The sequence below is a fragment of the Cydia strobilella genome, chromosome 5 (assembly GCF_947568885.1).
Source record: "Cydia strobilella chromosome 5, ilCydStro3.1, whole genome shotgun sequence".
NCBI classification, from domain to species: Eukaryota; Metazoa; Arthropoda; class Insecta; order Lepidoptera; family Tortricidae; genus Cydia; species Cydia strobilella.
The window spans coordinates 17,029,663-17,046,598 of record NC_086045.1 but is presented as its reverse complement, the minus strand read 5'-3'; the positions used below and the strand labels follow the sequence as shown (position 1 = coordinate 17,046,598).

Here is a 16,936-nt window from a genome sequence, read left to right as displayed (position 1 = left end):
ACAACTATCTAAACTCCATGACAACAACGGGTTGAAGGACGGACTGGACTGGTTGAATGTGCAAAGTTAGACACCGTAAAATACACCGACAGTAGTAATGGCATAGGTACTTTCCATCGGCGTATATTCGAGGAGGCACATTTTACGGCACTACATTATTTGTTGTTTATAAATGTTTAGCTCTAGTAGTAAGATTTACCCGTCTTGAGTATCTTATAATCGACTTACCGATTGATGGAATCCCTCGATTTTGAAAATATTAATTTCCATTTGCCAGTTAGTATACCAGTGAAGTTTCCAGGAAAAAACGGAAACATAATATTAGAAGAATATCACAGTTTCATTGAAATTAAAAAAATGACAAGCGTATTTATTTACTTGATATTACGTTTCATTGCAACAATACATCGTTGAAGTACATCTGATTTTGGTTTGACATTGAGATAAAGTACGTACGTTATATAGGTACCCATAGCTATCTATTGATAACAAATTCAGCATTGTCTATACTACTTTGCCCTGAGATGAGTGTTCAGTTCTTAAGAGCATTGCATCCTTACTTACACAAGCTGTGTTTTAAAATCTGTATGACCCATAAAAGTCATAACTGTTATTTATCTGCGATACCGATTGAACGAATGTTATTTAAGTGTATTGTTAAAGATGAAATTTAATAAACAGAATGATTTATAATCATTATCATCATCATTGACCTCATCAATAATAGGTAGGTATGATGGTTTAAGTAGCGTTCATAAATATGAGGCACTTTCGCTAATTTCGTAGGTAAGTAAAATATGATTTATAATCAAATAAATATGTTATGTATAAATCCATACTAATATTATAAATGCGAAAGTCTGTCTGTCTGTCTGTCTGTGTGTTACCTCTTCACGCTTAAACCGCTGAACCGATTTAGTTGAAATTTGGTATACAGATAGTTTGAGTCCCGGGGAAGGACATAGGATACTTTTTATCCCAGAACTCACCCCTTAAGGGGGTAGAAATTTGTATGGGGAATCAATAACCTGAACCGATTTAGATGAAACTTGGTATGGGGATAGTTTGAGCTGTGGGAAATGATATAGAATAACTTTTATCCCCGAAATCATGTGTAGTGTGGACCAATTTGGGGGTGAAAAAGGATGGATTAAAAAGCAGATTTGTTTAAGAATTAAGGTACCCAAATTACTAATTCCACGCAGACGAAGTCGCGGGCAAAAGCTAGTATATAATATGGCCCCCGACCCCAGGACAAACCATATAGCGATGGGTCGATGTCGTGAAAGCCGATATAAGAGAAAACTGGCTCACACGAGAGGATCAAATAAATATGTAATGTACCTACATAGTTAACCCTTTAGTGGGTAACGGTAAGATATTTGCCGTCAGACAACTCGGACATTTGATTCTTTTTCTCAATGAAGACATTTTATTCTTTTTCTCTTCCTTTGCAGATATCCCAAAAGGACCCTGACTTACGTCGGATATGGTTGCGTGCCAACTTGGACTCCACATAAATATTCTGTTGTTTGTGACAAACATTTTGATCCAAAAATGTTTCAGAGGAATAGTTAAAGAATCTCAAGATCGACTCGATCCCAACTTAATAGTTTTCTTCCTGATTTGTTCATACTTTTCATTTCAAAAATTACTGCGATACTCTCCTGGCCATCCGCGGCCGTTGTTAAACTCAAAAATGGTCAGATAAAAATAAAAATAATTGATAAAAACAAAGGGAATAACAGTCACATTTGAAAAAGTAGTCGATAAAGCAATCAAACACCGATAGATTATTAATATGTTGTAACATGACATCACTATTTTTGATCTCACATAGACAATTTACGCTCAAATTTGCATTTCATTTTTGGTCGCACTTTTAAAGCTTGACAGTTGTTCTTTGTCATCCAGTTCTGTGGGACCAACAATAAATGCAAAATCTGCAGGATTTTCACTAATACCGTTACAGTTTCAGACATGATTCAGTGCCAATTACTTTACCCATCACAGAATAATGGCGTCCCGGAGTTCCCGGACATTTGGAAGACGTGCGCGGAAGCGAAGCCAACACGTGGAGACCCTTTTGACACTAATGAAATGTAAGGGTACATTAAGCGGGTACTGCCACCATTGCCCGTGTCATGAGTCACACGGTCGCAGAGACAACACCCGCCAGGACAAGGACCATTGACAGTTGATGGAATCTAAAATGTAAGTACTACTCGTAGGCTATTGGGTGAAAACTATGGACTTATTATACTGGGTTATGGAATATAAAACCGAACGCCTGCCTAAAAACTTGGTAAATAATTTTATTTCCGGCAGTTATTGTTATCGAAATAATATTCGAATCTGTGCACCTCACTCAGCCTCACCTACTATTTTATTAGGTACGTTTGAAATAATAGACCTAAACGTTATCCTCCTTCCAACATACCAACCCTACCCCACAATACACCCTAAGTAAGTAAGTGTTTTATTTGTAAATATAGGTACAATTACAGTGGTGGTCAGTTTATATAATTATGTACAGTTTCACTATATTTTACCAAACGGCGTACAAAAACATTGAACTTAATACTAGAAACTATAAACTATCATGCTCAACAAGTACGAGTTTGTAATTACAGTATAATACGCTAAATATCGTTGATGTGGTACTTGTGGTAGTGAAATGAAAGCATGCAAAATGCAAAGATAAAAGCATGACAAGCACCCGCCTCGTGTGACGAGTCTTTAGTGAGAATCTAGCGAAGCAAATCTTGAAGAAGCTATTCGCTATGTTCCTTGACATTATACATACTCCAATAGAACAAGAAGGCGGTGTGCAAAGCAAAGGTCGTTTTAAATGCTAAGGTATCTACAATATTTCTGTTCCAAGTCGGTTCCCGTAATGAATAAGTTTAAACTCATTAAAAATTACTTAGAGCGGAGTATTCAATTAAAGCTTAGTAAGTAAACCTGACAGTAGATTTGTACGGAAAATTGCGAAATTTAAATAAAAATTTCGAAGTATTGCCACAACTGAAGTATTGTGCACAAAGCAACAAGAACAACGAATGCAGACTAGCAAATCCAGTGTAACTATATGCTGTTTTGTTCGTCGTTTGTCAAAGATGCAAGGATGTCAGGTCGGGCCGGGGAGGGGGCAGGGCTATAGTGCAGCCTCCTCGCCGGTGCAACGACCTCGGTGCACAGCCTCCCGGCAACTCGCCGCTACCAATGCATACCGTTCCGTACACCACGCTCATTGACACGTCGCTAAACAACGACATTAGCTATTACCTCGCTCGCCTCCGACAGCACGCGCAAGATTAAGCAAAAACGACCTACTAAACCTTTCTGCCCAATCTTCTATTACATAAATACCGGTTAGCCTCAAAAGATACCGCAATGCAATTAATTCGATAATTGAATGAACTTTAATTTTACTATGTTACAAGCACGTATATATAAATATGCATAATTTGGAGTAGGTACGTACAGAGTGGAAGTGAAAGTAATAAACTTGTTGGTTAAAAGTAGCCTTCTATTCTAATACAAACTTTGTTACGCAACGCCAAATACAATACGTAAGTTTGAATTCCCTATTCCTGAAACGTGACACGAGAACGGTTGCTTCAAATCTGACTGAGGAATCTTAGGTAGATTAGTTCGCAGTTTGCATAACTAATGGAAAACGGCTGCATTGAACTAGATTTTAAAACAGATGAACGTCGCCATTGTTCTTTGTGTTTTTGGCGGCCTAGAGGTGTCACAGTTTCTGAGGTATAGTTGCCGGATACTATGAGATCAACTTGATATGATTGATGTGACCACGTACCTATGTGCAAACCAAACTGAACACATGTTAACAGATGTAAAAAAAAATATTATTTTTGATAGCATGATGGATGGTTATGCTAGTCAGCAGGCAGTACCTACCGATAAAAAAGTTGGTAGTTCCACAACGGAATCAAATTAAATAGAAACAGTTAGCAAATGGGGCAGGTAGTGTGCGATATCGGGCGGGTGGAGTATAATATAGTAGCTCCAGCGCGGCGCCGGCGCAGGTGGCGCGGGCGCTCGACCGTGAATCCCGCGGCCCCGACTAACAACTGTTCCCCTGTTTTTTCTCTATCTAGTCGAGAGCAATGGCCTCTCTCAAACAGCTTAAAATGCGAAAAATCACTCTTTTTGACAATCTTTCTAATCTGTTCATCGCGGCGATAGCAATAAAAAGACCTGTCCTGAGTTTCGAGGAAACATTCTAGTATGCCGGTATATGTAGATAATGCCCGGAGATAAGGACCGTAACGTACCTACGTGAACGTAAAGCATTTTAGCTTAACTTGGAATATAGCAAGGATGCAATTAGACAAAATGCATTTGGGATATTACTTCATAACAATGTCGACATGATGGATCAATATTGCTAGGAAACGGAAACCAAAACGACGAGGGCGCCTGTTTGTTGGGTTGAGGGAAATAGGGGATTCATTTCCGCTTAAGACCGGGAAGCCGAGTACCATGCACGCAGGTATACCTAAGGGATTCGGTTACAACATTCCCCTACTGAAGCCAGTAAAACTATAAAAACTACTAGTAAAACTGATACTATCGATCCATAATGTATACAGCGCCACTAGCCACCTGTATTTTTACGAGTTGTTAGTTTAAAATAAAACATAGTTATTAGTATAAGGTAGATTTTTAAGCACCGCTGTACTCCTGTCCCGCGCCCGCGCCACCAGCGATGGCTCACTTATCCAATGTCCACTTATAATATACCTATAGGTACTTGATAAAAAAAAAAAAAAAAAAAAAAAAAAAAAGGACTACGCTGGGACGGTAGGACAGTGCAAAAATTATGTACCTGCTTTTGATGTATAAAAGAGCGAGCTCATCGCCAACAAACTGCTCCGCAGTTTGGCGAAACATTGTATTATGGTGCACATGTTGTATTTTCCATGTTATTATCAATAAAAAAAAATAAAAATAAAAAAAACATTTCTTACAACTATATGCAGACTTCGGTACCTTTACATTGTGTCCTTGCGAATTTCATGCAGATGAGGGACATGACATTCACATCGTGTAGGTAGTAGGTACAATCGGGGACATTTTACCTCGATCCTTACGAGCGAGCTAAACTCCGCCTCCCATAGAGGTAACCAATTACGATGCATTTAGGATTCTTTGTCTTAATAATGGAAAGGGTAATTTTTTCAACACCCATATTTTTAAGTGCTATGCTATCATCACTTTTGCTCTTAAGGTGGTTCACCGCCGATGTCCTCGATTGTACTTGGTACCTATTATACATAAAATATTTTACACGGTCCAACTACCACACTGTTTCGTTACTGTGCAGAGTAGAGCCTAAAATGTGACGTTTTTCAATCAAAAGGTACCACATTGTCGCTTACCATATGGACAAAAATTGCTTGTATCATTATACGAAAAACCTGTCAGAGCGTTCTTATGGCAAGCGACAATGTGGTACCTTTTGCTTGAAAACGATACAAATGTCGAAACTTTATAGGCTGTTTGACTGATTTGCGGTGCAAGAGCTCAGCTGATGCGGCGATAGCAAGGAGATACAATTCATTACTTATAGACGGATCTTCTTAATGTATACTCGTAAATATCTTTTAGTAGGTACCTAATTACTTATAGCAAATCGACTTTTTTCTTTAAATTAAGTAGGTAGATAATTCTTTGAATTTGGTAGTTTTACTCGAGGTATTAGTCGTGATTTTCTCCATTTGATTACTCGGCAGATTGTTGAAGTACCTACGAGAGAACAAATGTATGCCGTAAAATAATGATGGTGGACAAACCGGCCGGTCGAGCCGCCAATTAACCGCCACCGACCTCTACCCCGATGAAAAGAGATCTAAAACTTGCCCACACTCACATTTCACGAAAACTACAAGCGACATTTGAAATGGATATTTATTTAATAACCTGCAATATTTAACGATGTGAATATGTAGGTCATACTGAGCTACTTTTACTATGGGAGCAACCCCGAACTCACGAAAAAAAATTGGCCGTTTCATTCTGACTGGCCTGATGTTGATCTTTTCTATGGGAGTAATTTTTTTTTTCGCGATTTGAAAAAAGAAATTGGTTATTAAAAAAACAGCCTGTATTACAAGCTTACAATGTGCACATAAAACTTTACAAAATCATATACCTACCTCCATGTGTTTATATTATGCGTATGTCCTGATTTACTGACTCATTAACACAGATCCAAAAGTACAAAAACTAGAATGTTGAATTTTGCCTTTATTAAGAAGGATTCTTAATTAAGGCAAAAATTAGGCGGCAACCCCTAAAGCGGTTAAAAGGGAGATGAAAGTTTGTATTGAAATACATTGTAACTTGTTGTAACACTCATGTTACGTGTTGTCAAATTATTTACAAATTATTAACCCTACTGTTTAGTGCACTGCATGCCTTATGGGAATAAAGTTCAGATCCGGAAACCGCTTTCAACTTTTAGTATGTTGTTGGGCATGGTACTGGGTCTCCAAAACTGCCGGGAGACAGCGGCGCCGGCCATCTACTTCAGCGGAATGACGTCATCAGATTGGCTCCCGCCTCGTTGCGAATTTTGCATATTGCACCCCAACTATGCATTGCACATACACGTGTGGGGTATTCAATGAAAGCCAATTAAATGTTCTCTATTTTATTTATACACTGTGTACCAAATTATACAACAGTTTAAGAGCAATTTACAAAGAAATCGTAATGATGTAAATAAATATTCGATTGTTTGGGTTTTACAACTGTGACTGGTCGTATCCCTATAGCCTAGTATTAAGCTCATTTTTCATTACAAAAACATAGAAGATGGGAAAATATACCTTTGTAAAACTGAAATCCTCTTCAGTCGCATATTTCGTTCATAATTCCACTAAATATTCTGACAGATGAAACTTGAAGCACTTAATTCCATGTTTTATTATTTAACACTAGTGTTCTCGTTAAATTGATCCGTATTTTAACTTAGAAATAAACAAAAAGGTTCAATAACAAATTGCAGCGCGCTGACAATGACACGGAGACTGACAGCTTGACAGAATGTCGAACTGACGTTTAGGTGCTCCTGGTACAATATGACATGCAATAACGTTTTTGATACTACATTCTGATCGTAAAACTTAAGTGTAAAAGATAGTTAAATCTTAATTTCCGGAAGTTGTTTTAAACATATTTGTTATTAATAAACGTAAAACACGTTGAAGTGAGCGAAGAATTCGGAAATAAACTAAAAATATCATAAAGTAAAATAATATATCAGATTCATACGTAATGGATTTCAGAACGCTCCTTCTTTTATTATTTGTTTGGGCTCCTCAAACTGAACTGCTATCTATGTGTGCGTGAAATGTGGATGTCGTTGTAAATGTCTCTGTCCTTCTAAAACATCGCATGCGTGAAAGGGATAGATATCGGTGGAATCGACAATTAGTGATTGTAAACGTTAATATATAGGCCATAAGGTTTAGTAAGCGCAATTGGACATATGACGTTCTCCTTGAGTCGAGCATCGTTACGTGCCATGGGGCGAACGACCTCCTTCTCAATTCTGGTATCCTGGTACTTTTTGGATAATGTTTGTCTTAATAAGTCGCCTGTCGCCTGTCGCTTGTCGCCGGTCGCTTGTCGCCTGTCGCTTGTCGCCTGTCGCCTGTCGCCTGTCGCGAGTCGCCTGTCGCTACTAAAAGGTATAAAAGGCCGGAGCGGGCACGGGGGGATTCATTCATTCTTCAACCATCGGACTAGTCGTGACTCTGGCTTTTGGGCGTAATTTTCGTACTGGTAAGCGAAGTTTCTCTGCTACTTTTTTTATGTTTGTTTTTACTTGGAATTATCTTGGTAAATTTAAACTTAGAATTTATGTCTGCGTTTGGTTTTACGGGGACAATATCGTCGTAACGCTGAACCTAGACTATTGTGGAGATTCTTTGCTGCTATGTATGGGTTTTATTTTATTGTAAAGTTTTCGATACTGAGTTGTTCCGAGTGCCGCCACGTTATGCAGGGACAATATCGTTGCATAGCAAGGACTTGGAATTGGTCTGTGTTTGGTTTTACGGGGACAATATCGTCGTAACGCTAAACTTGGACTATAGTGGAGATTCTTTACTGATGTGTTGTGTGTAGTGTTGAGTGCCGTGAAGTGAAATTTTCTACACTGTATTGTTCTAAGTGCCGCCACGTTATGCAGGGACAATATCGTTGCATAGCAGGTACTTGAAATTGTGTCTAGGTTTAATTTTGCGAGAAGTAATTTTCGTAATGTTAAGCTTAGATAATGGTGCCTAAGGGAATTTCATTTCTTTATTTAGTTTGTTTTGTGAGAAAATTTATACTAGTAAAATTACTCTTAGTTATTTTAGTGTCTTTTCTATGGGGTCTTTTGCTATTTTTGAAGCCAGATCATTGCTTGGACTGACATTACTAAACATTCAATTTCATTCAACAAACAAACAAACATTCATCACGCCTGGCGGTGTTAAAGGTGATGGGTGGTTCGGAGTCTTTTAGTTCCAGGCTTGAGAGGGCCTGGCATCTCTTCTTTACCAACATAAGAGATGAACTATCTCCCAGATCTCAAAGCCCAGCTGTTAGATGGAAGTGAGGGCATCACGTGCGTGCCATTCGGAGTAATCTGAGCTCACTAAAGTCGGCAGTAATTGGGATCTGGTCCCCTATTAATTATATTAATATATTTCGGTGCTCTGGCGCATGCTAGTGTTGATTGCGGGGAAGGATTCTGTCGTGACTATTATTATATACTTAGTCTTAGTTGCGGCAGGACTTCTCTTGTGGTTGGTGCTGGTGTGTGCAAAGGGTGCCGATCCACTGATAGACACGGAATAGGGCGACTTACCTCCTATTTCTTTTGGCTTGCGAGCATAGGAGGGGGAGTCAAATACACGGACCATTAGTTTTGCTAATCTCGGTTTGGTCTACCGAACTTTCCAGCTTCTAGTAGGGATACACTTGTGTATATTCCAAGGCACTAGGTCAATGGTAAGTGCGATCTGTGCTTTGGGTGTACATAGAGTAGGGCCAGAGGGTAGGATTATAAATAGGGTAGAGTCATACACTATTTGTCTGTAGGTATTTGTGTGTAGGGTCTCTTTTATGCTTGGTCTAAGAATCTGATATGGTTGATATAACTTCTTCTTTTAAAGACTTAAAAATATGGCTTCATTAACCTAAAATATGTGTATTTAAAAGGTAAAGGATTCTTTTGCCTAAATCTTTCAAACTTTTAATTTATCTGGGGAAAATAAATAAAATTCCTATGAAATCTTTATTTTTTATCTATTAAATTTCTGGTTTTTGGAGTAAAGACGAGGTACTGAATTTTGCAATCAGGTTTCTAAGGTATTTCCAAATAAATTCTTAAAATATCAAGCTGGGTTTAGGCATACAGATCGTTCTGGGATAGAAGAATGGTTTGTTTTAGGGACCCCTTGGCAGGCAAGAGCAGTCCAATGGGAATTTGAATACTCAACTTGATATTTCAGTCTCATAAAATATAGCAAATAACATTAGTGCTTCGTTTATACATCTAAAAGACTAGAAATTTAGTCTATACTTGTAGTTCTGGGAATTGGGAAAAGGGATTAGTATCCCTAGCTATTGAACATAAAAAAGAAGTAATTTTGATTGACTGATGATACTTGGCGCTTCTTTCATCAGATCATCTAGGAATGCTTAGGTTGCGAAGCGTTGGTCTTAGCCCGTCTGGCTACAATGTTAGGATAGGTGACCCGATTGATGTTTTGAATCGGGATAAGGCCTTCTGACCCGCATCGAGCATGCGAAGCAGTACGTGTGAACTCACACATCGTTTAGAAGGTGATAGTATAATTATAACTTTTCCTAAAAAGCTAGGGTGTAAATGGGCTTAGCCTGGGAGTGCTGCTTTGTATGTTATCCCGAAGGCTTAATAGGCGTAGCGGGACTTCACCAAAAACATTTTTAAACTCATTTTTCCAATAACATTTTTAACCTTATATTAACCATAATATTGTCTTCGGTTACCGCGATAGTTACTCATGAAATAAAACTATAAAAACGGATTATATCGCGTATATTGAATTATAAATTCAATATACGCGATATAATCCGTTTTCATAGTTTTATTTCTTATATTAACCATATATGCTGCAATTACCTAAATAACGTCATATGTAGTAAGCCTTTAACAGCATTTACATTACACGAATAGATTTAACAAAATTGTATTATTAATTTCATCACTACGCTCGGAATACTATTTTAGAATACTTCGCTACGCTCAGTTTTCAATTATGGAATCATTCGCTTCGTTCAGGATTCGATGTGCGGCCTCACCGTAAATATGTCAATTCCCTCCCTAGCGACACAATGTACTATTTTTACTACTGTAACTATTAAAATATTCTTTAGTTTCATATTAATATATCTTCAGTACCGCAAATATAAAAATTCTTTAAAATATAGGTAATAATAGAATAATACCGGAGTCCAAAATTTAGTTGATACTCATTAAAGAATCTAGGGTTCCACGGTACACTTCGAGGGGTTCTAACTACTATCTAGACGATCACATGGCCAAATTTTAGGGGTAGATTCTTAAGAGGTGTTCAGCATAAGATTTAGAATAAGATTAGTTAATAGTAATACCTATAGTGGGGGTGGGTGACACAACCAAACCAAAAGTCGCACCTTAAAGTGATGTACTATAACATTAAAGATCTTAAGATTTTAGAAGATGAAGTTATCTTTTTATAACATACGCTTTTGCTACACAATGTTCAATGTTCATGTAAAAGATTTACAACATCCGACATAAATGTGAAATCGAAAAAAAAATGCCTATGAAACCGCGGGCTACAGCTAGTGAGAAAATATTTAAATATTAGAGCCTCCTTTGGTTGGACTCGGCCCAGCGGCCCAGCCGCATACCTGCCCGTGTCCGATACTATTCATAGATACCAAGTTATCCTAGAATGCTGACCGGAGACACCTGGCCCGGCTTTGTGGCCCAACTAGTAACTTTACTTCTAATTACCTTGTTGTGTCAGTTAACTTGTCATTTATCTTAAAATCAAGTTAAATTCCAGTAGCCTGGAACAGTAAATAGTCAATTGAACAAGTACGTAGGTAGGTACTTAACCCGTTTAGGATAAAAAAATAATACGATGCAGTTGCACGTTATCAATATTCATATGAGCATAGTAGTAAGTAGATCATGATTCATGGCACTTGCAGGTAATTGTCACTTCTTTCTTTAAGCAATTGTTTGCTATAGCCATATGTATTTAGTCAAATAAAAACAGATTTTTATGACTAGTATACACTTGACTTTCCTGGTCCAAAAGTACAATTAAAGTGTATTAAGAAGCATTTGAGGCATATATTTATTTAATGGCGTGGCGCCATATAGATTATATTTTTAAACCTTTTCTAAGGGCTCATAATGCTACATTTATGCTTTAAATCTAATTTGTGACTATAACTGCAGTCAGTCAAGTCCAATTTTACATTTTAAAATTATAAATAGCAGTTTTCATACACAGATAACTCAACTGTAATAGTTATTTACGATACAAGTGCGGAAAAGAGGAAACGAGTATCGATAAATTAAAACACGACCGCAGGGAGTGTTTTAAATCGACACGAGTTGCGAATTACCTATTCGCACGTGTATCGTACAACGTTTTACAGTACATATGGCCCATTAAACTTTCGACATATGCACGAAAAGTGCTCTTTTACGCACTAGTGCGAGAAAGTAGCACCATATGTACCTACTGTAAAAAGAATAGCAGCATCGGTCTTCTTCTGCACGGCAAGATATTTGCCGTCAGACAACTCAGACATTTTATTTTTTTCTCAATGAACGCGTTGTTAGTTAATATTAATTTTAGTTCGCATTGGAGAAAATACTCGTAACAATTTACGAAAAAAGGAGAGCGGATAAAAGTTATTTCATCTCTTGTAAAATGTTAATTCTTTGACACGTTGATATTGCCGACGTACTTTTGAACAGAAATATCTATGAATAAAATTGGTTACGCTTTATTTTGTTGATAATCCTAATTCTCATATTTCAAGCGTCAAATTAATGCCTTTAAACATTAAAATAACTTATTTTACAGTACATATGGTGCTACTTTCTCGCACTAGTGCGTAAAAGAGCACTTTTCGTGCATATGTCGAAAGTTTAAAGGGCCATATGTACTGTAAAGCGTCGTAGGATAGGTACACGTGTTAAGAGCCAACAGGAGCCGAGACCAAACTCAATTTTGAGATTTGAAAGAGAATATCGTCGTCGCGCTGACGGGGGCGGTACCGCGTACCGAGGGACTATCCCAGTGTGTGTGGTGCACACACACCGACGCGCACGTTATTTGCGCTCCTCGCCGGCCTCACGCCGCTCGCGTTTTTAGTAACTAAATTCAATATCCTTCTCCAACCTGCAATCTAATTAACATTTCGAGTTACAGAATAGTAAAAAAACATAACATAACATGGACATACAAGAAAACATTGTTGTATAAAAACATACAAGATAACGGCTGTTAAATTAATCCAATTAAATATTTTTAAATATGATAAACAAAAATATTAAATTATAGTCGTGAGTATTTTAAAAGTAAAACTCCCTTATACCTTGATTTTAAACAAAGTATTTTACTTATAACTTACTTGGTTCGTATGAATTAGTGACATACCTAATTAAAAAAGAAAGCTATAACTCCCGCGGGAACAATATAGGCCTTTTCCCTTCAGTACACCTGCATGAAATAAGATCTTTTCGAGCAAGCGTCTTGAAAAACAAATTTGCCGCTCTCCGGCTCCGTTGAATAGAAAAAAAGAAAGCCTCAGGTTAGATAAAATTATCATAATAAAGAAACATGTGACATGTGATATTTCTTACTTTGATGTAATTATACAGTTTTATTGATGGTCCGTTTTTTTATTTATGTGTCAGATTTTGATAAAAATAGGTATAAATTGAAGAGCTCCTAATTCTGATCGGAATAAATATGAAACCCAATAAATAAATAAATAAATAATAATAAATATTAAATCAATATTATAGGACATTCTTACACAGATTGACTAAGTCCCACGGTAAGCCCAAGGAGGCTTGTGTTATGGGTACTCAGACAACGATATACATAATATATAAATACTTAAATACAAATAGAAAACACCCATGACTCAGGAACAAATATCTGTACTCATCATATCATATCATCGAACCTAGGACCATCGGCTTCACAGGCAGGGTCACTACCTCCTAGGCCAGACGACCGGTCGTCGCCCAATATTTTGGGACAATAGTCTAGTCTACAAAAGGTTCAAGGTGGTGAAAAAAATAGTGTAAGCTGTTCGCATAAAAAAACCGCAAATCGATGTACAGGTTAGCCGTTTGGTACACGTATATACTAGTCAAAACAAAAATTTTGACCCGCAGTTCCTAAAAAAAATTCCCTTACGAGGGGGAGTGCTGAAACCTTTTTTTGTATAAAAAAAAAACTTTTTTTTTAAACCTATCGTATACTTCTCATCTATCATACGAAAGGGCTTTTTGAAGCGATTCTGAAAATATACCACATCATTGCATTTTAGCCATTTTTAGGGTTCCGTAGCCAAATGGCAAAAAACGGAACCCTTATGGATTCGTCATGTCTGTCTGTCTGTCGTCCGTCCGTATGTCACAGCCACTTCTTTCCGAAACTATAAGAACTGTTGAAACTTGGTAAGTAGATGTATTCTGTGAACCGCATTAAGATTTTCACTCAAAAATAGGAAAAAAAAAATTTTAGGGGTTCCCCATACTTAGAACTGAAACCCAAAAATTTTTTTTTTTCATCAAACCCATACGTGTGTGGTATCTATGGATAGGTCTTCAAAAATGATATTGAGGTTTCTCATATATTTTTTTTCTAAACTGAATAGTTTGCGCGAGACCGAGAGACACTTCCAAAGTGGTAAAATGTGTAACCCCCCCTCTAACTTCTAAAATAAGAGAATGATAAAACTGAAAAAATATATGATGTACATTACCTTGCCAACTTTTACCGAGAACTGGTTTGAACGAGATCTAGTAGTTTTTTTTTAATACGTTATAAATCGTAAACCGCAATTTACCTTTCACTCACGTTTCACATAAAAATACATTGTTTAAATTGTGTAATGTACGGAACCCTCGGCGCCCGATTCCGATTCGCACTTGGCCGGTTTTTTCTTAAATTGAAAGAAAAAGAATTTTCAAAACATACCAAGTTTGGGCTCCTCCAGATACGATATGGCTGATTTTGTTTTGTACAAATGATACGTGATATCCTCATATGTAACCCCAAAAAAGCAATAAAAAATTTATTTAGTTTTTTTTTTAATACAAAGTGACACAGTTCTACTTAACCCTTTAACTTGACCCCAAACTTGGTGTGTTTTGAAAATTCTATTTGTTTTAATTTACAAAAAAATGGCTAAAATGTAATGATGTGGCATAATTTTAGAATCGCCTCAAAAAGCCCTTTCGTATGATACCACACACGATATGTTTTTTGAAAAAAAATATGTTTTTTTTTTTCATACAAAAAAAATGTTTCAGCATACCCCTCCTAAGGGATTTTTTTTAGAAACTGCGGGTCAAAAATTTTGTTTTGACCTCTTAGTATGCGTGTGCCAAACGGCTAACCTGTACATCGATTTGCGGTTTTTCTTTGAAATTGGGCTTGTACGGCTGCCACTAATAGAGATACTAACTCCTAAAAATACGTATGATACCTCATTGGATTCAGAATGATGTCTAGAAAAATGTATTCGAAGCGTTTATTCCCACATAAAAAAAGTTCAAAGCTATTAACAAAAAACGGCCAAGTGCGAGTCGGTTCCGTACCATTACGCAAAAAACGGCAAAAAATCCCGTTTGTTGTTTGGGAGCCCCACTTAAAAAAATATTTTATTCTGTTTTTAGTATTTGTTGTTATAGCGGCAACAGAAATACATCATCCGTAAATATTGCAACTTTTTAGCTATCACGGTTCACGAGATACGGCCTGGTGACAGACGGACAGGCAGATTGACAGACAGACAGACAGATATTATTTTAAAGGTATTAAATATTCTTTTAAAAATTAGGAACTAATATGGTGTATTTAAAACATATCATGGAATATACTACGGTTATAAATTGATATTATGTAAAGTAATTTTTTCAACAAGTTAGGCAATTATTAAGTAACCACATTTTTTTCGAACTTTCGTCTTTGTTGTAAATTTAAAAAAAAAAGAAAATAATTGGCGTAAAAGTATTTCGCCTCGTGGAGCCCCTTTCATGAGATCACGTCACAAAAGTTTTAATAAAATTAATACTTTGTTTAAAATCAATTTTTGAATAATAGTGAAAATTGTAAAATATAAAGCAATATAATAATACGTACTTAGAACTGATACTTTTCTAAATAAAGAATGAATAAACTAAATTGTGTAATTAATTTTTAGTGCAAATCACCACAATTTGCTTCTAAAGAGCAAATCTGTGACCAAAAATTATATATAGTTTTAATTTTTCGTTCGTATATTCAGATTTGTGTATGAAAATGTGAAACTATTATTTCTAAAATAAATTATTCGTCCCTAATTTACACAAAATTTATACCAAATTTGATCTCATATCAAGAGATAGGTAGAAATAGAGGCAAACTGGACCGCAGAAGCCGACTTTTTTGGGGGGTAGCCAGGACTTAATCTCGTAGCTAGTGCGTCAGCTCAGCTTTGTATGAACCAAGGAATAATAAATAGTGTTAAACGATATCCCCTGAGGCCAAAGTGCATACTCACTTTACTTACTTCGCCTACTAAGAGGCAAATCGCGACTTTGTTATGGTTTATCGATAACTTATCACATCACTAGATTATCGACTTTCAATGTCGACTATTGCCCATCACTTTTCTGACCGTGTACGTATTTAGAAACTTGACCCCGCCCCTAAAATTAGTGCGATAAGGACAACTGCAGCTTAGGCGAAAAATCCTGCGTAAAAATCTCAAAAATCGAGGTTTCGTACTCGACTGTTTCCTCCTCCAAAACTTAAGCAATCGTAACCAAATTTGGAAATCTAAATGATTATGAAATTGTCTGTGTCGGACTGTTTTGATTTTTTGGCTAATTGATACCGGTTTTGAATACCACGCCTCTCATTGCGGCATAGTCAGTGAGGCCATTTTTGGCCATGTTTGAAGGGCTCTAGCGCCTTAAAAAACAAAAATATCAAAAAAAGCAAAACACACCGACACAGATATTGACAATATTAATCTGTGTTGAAAAAATCATTCCTCTAGCTTCAAAAACCAGGGAGGAAACAGTCGAGTACGTTTGTATGGAGAAATGACCACTCCTGTTGGCTCTTAATAGGTAATTCGCAACTCGTGTCGATTTAAAACACTCCCTGCGGTCGTGTTTTAATTTTTATCGTCACTCGTTTCGAATTTCTTCTTTTCCGCACTTGTATCGTAAATAACTATTATTTATTTATTTATTTTCTTTATTGGGGAAAAAACAGATACAGGCCAGTAACAATACACAGATATGATTATAAAATGATAAATTTAGCCTACATCCTAACACAATTCCCACCAATGATTAAATTCCCAATGATATCGTATGACTTTGTTTATTGTGAAATATTTACAAAACTATGAATTAAAAATAGGTAGTAAGCTCCAAACGTGTTTAGAAATGTTAAATTAAAATAGTATAAGTTTTTACAGTTTTTATCTATTTTTTTCTAGTGTGAAACATTCCCGCACCAAAAACCCCGATGTATGTTTATTAAACTATTTCAAATTGCCTATAAAGTTTCAGTCGCACAATGAAAATAGCTAGGTCCCGTTCCTGTATGAGATTCATTGT

At 36.6% G+C, this 16,936-nt stretch overlaps 2 protein-coding genes across 4 annotated transcripts in view; one reads left to right on the top strand and one right to left on the bottom strand.

Annotated features, from left to right (window-relative positions):
• The window catches only part of LOC134741530 (uncharacterized oxidoreductase YrbE-like), a 445,968-nt gene that overhangs the window by 210,855 nt on the left and 218,177 nt on the right, over window positions 1–16,936 (top strand). The window lies entirely within an intron of this gene.
• Window positions 1–16,936, bottom strand: part of LOC134741496 (uncharacterized) — a 67,808-nt gene that overhangs the window by 43,509 nt on the left and 7,363 nt on the right. The window lies entirely within an intron of this gene.